This window comes from Phyllobates terribilis, unplaced genomic scaffold, assembly GCF_046119375.1.
Source record: "Phyllobates terribilis strain yellow unplaced genomic scaffold, ASM4611937v1 Scaffold_7__3_contigs__length_470593459, whole genome shotgun sequence".
NCBI lineage: Eukaryota > Metazoa > Chordata > Amphibia > Anura > Dendrobatidae > Phyllobates > Phyllobates terribilis.
The window spans coordinates 422,233,400-422,235,955 of NW_027362767.1; the positions used below are offsets into that span (position 1 = coordinate 422,233,400).

Here is a 2,556-nt window from a genome sequence, read left to right on the forward strand (position 1 = left end):
TGTGTATCTGATGTGGCTCAGCAGATAGAGAAGCCAAGCAAAAAGCACAGGCTCAAGGGTACGAACCCAGAAGCATGACCTTACCAATGCAGCACCACTAGTTTGTAGATACCTTCCTCACTACAAGTTGCAATATATTCTTCCTTAACCAAGTGGTAAAGTTTCAGTTACTTGTCTCGAATAGTCAATCATATAATGCAGGGATGCACCAGACCAGAATTTCCCAAGGACTAGGCACAGTCACATATTATACAGAAAGTCTCCGCCACTAAACCGGCTCCAACTTTGTTTTGTGTAACTTTGTACTTCGTTGCCCCCTGAATGCTTATTTTCCCTATTTTGTGTGTTCAGCAGACCACTATAATTGGGGTCAACTATGGCCGCTTTCAGGGTTCATGTCCATCAGTAAGCAGAGTTACTTATAGTTAGTAGGATGAGTCTGTTGTTAGCGAAGGCCCAAGTAGAGCCCAACATTGACACAATTGATTGTTTGTCAATTTTTTCCGTCTTTTACGTGGGTCTTAAAATTATCATTGCTCAGCAGTAAATGCCCAACAATATGGTGGCTTTATGGGGACAAACCATTATAGTAGCAACGCCTCTGGGTATATGAGGCAATTCATTAGATGTCTGGATTATGTAAGCTCCTTCACTTTACATGGGTGTAACTTAATTCACTTACTCAATCTTACTCTCACCTCCTACTCAGGTTGATACCCATCCTGGAAAACATAGCTTGGATAAACATCTTGCCGCCACCACCTACCGAGCTTCGAGCCAAAGTGTAGCCAACACCTTCTACACTGATGAACGGGCACGTAATTTGGGATAGTTGCTGCACAATTACTTTAATACAAAAGGAATTTAATTCCTGGATGAGGGATAGTTCCAAAAGCTTGAGGTTGTACTCATACTGATCTCTGTTAGAAGCAGAATTGTCGTAAGCACTTTGTGTAAATCTTATTAACCAAAAGCCCAAATATATAGTACTATGCAAACATTTTAGGCAGCTATGGAAAAATGCTGCCAATTTATAATGCTTTAAAAGATCTAATAATATTGATAATACATGATAATAGTTTATTTTTATCAATTAACAAAATGCAAAGTAAATGAAGAACAGAGAAATCTAAAAATGAATCAATATTTGGCGTGACCGTCTCATTGTCTTAATCATTTCTTCTTTGTACAATGGTACAAAGTCAGGGATTTTGTAAAATGTATGAGTGACCAATTATACCAAACTGGTGACAGTGATCATCATCTTAATACGGAGGTTGAAACACAGTCAGAAACAGAAACAGCTGTGTTGGAGGCTTACTACTGGATAAAGAATAGCCAAACCCTGCTACCAACAGAGAGGTTGTGGTTGACAGTCTCATATTACAGGTCATACACCATAGCAAGACTGAGCACAGCAACAAGACACAAGGTAGTTATATTTCATCAGCAAGGACTCTACCAGGCAAAGATTTCAAAGGTGACTGGGGTATCAAGATGTGATGTTCAAACTCTTTTGAAGAAGCACCAACAAATGGACCATGTTGAGGACCACAGACAGAGAGGAAGCAGTACACTTTTTGCTTACTTCCCTTCAACATTGGAAGATGTTCAGCAGTGCCATCATCTCAGAATTGGCAGCAACCAGTGAGACTCGGCTGCACCCATCTACTGATCGGAGGAGTCTTGTCAGAAGTGGTCTTCATGGAAGAATGGCAGCCAAAATGCCATACCTTCGAAATGGAAACAAGAACAAGAGATTCAACTATAGCACAAAAACACAGTAGCTTGGCGATATTTTATTTTGGGTCCTCTATGACGACATTGTACCTGACAGAAATCATACGTGGACATGTTGTCATCAGTTTTTCAGTATTCTGTATGGTAAACTACAGCTCATCCTGCAAAAAAAACAAGCCCTCATGAAAAATTTATAAAAAAAAAGTAATTGCTCTTGGAAAAAGGGGAAGAAAAAAATGAAAACCCATCTGATCCTTAAACCCTATTTGACATGAGGCGTAATAATTAGTGTTGAGCGAGTATGTTCTATTAACCCTTTCGCCGAGTATGTTCGGGCCGAGCTCCGAGTATTTACAGCTGCTCGGTGATATGGTTGAATGGCTCCCATGTGCATGATTTGCAACTGTTTGACAGTTTTATTACATGGGAGGAATGTCTATTTCTTACACATTCCTCACATGTAATAAAGCTGTCAAACAGTCGCAAATCATGCACACGGGAGCCATTCAACCATATCACCGAGCAGCTGTAAATACTCGGAGCTCGGCCCGAGCATACTCGGACAGAACATACTCACTCAACCCTAGTAATAATATGTCTCTGTGCCCTGGGCCTTAATAACCAGGTAAATATTATTACGCCTCACGTTTAATGCCGTACCGCAACCGGAGTCATTGTGATCACATTAAAATTCCGGCACCATTTTACCTCAGGGTAGATGGCATCATCATCCTGGGGGTGTCGCAACCCCCCCCCTTCCCCGCAACTACGATCGCTGTGATTGGCTGTTCAATTCTGAACAGCCAATCGCAGCAT

General features: G+C 41.1%; 1 long non-coding RNA gene across 1 annotated transcript; it reads right to left on the bottom strand.

The window, feature by feature from the left end:
- Positions 1 to 1,059: 1,059 nt before the first annotated feature.
- LOC141153308 (uncharacterized) lies at positions 1,060 to 1,903 on the bottom strand. The gene is made up of 2 exons (XR_012247283.1): positions 1,831 to 1,903; positions 1,060 to 1,733 (listed from the first exon to the last, which is right to left on the bottom strand). It is a non-coding gene; the product is annotated as an uncharacterized lncRNA (long non-coding RNA).
- Between the last annotated feature and the right edge of the window lie 653 nt (positions 1,904 to 2,556).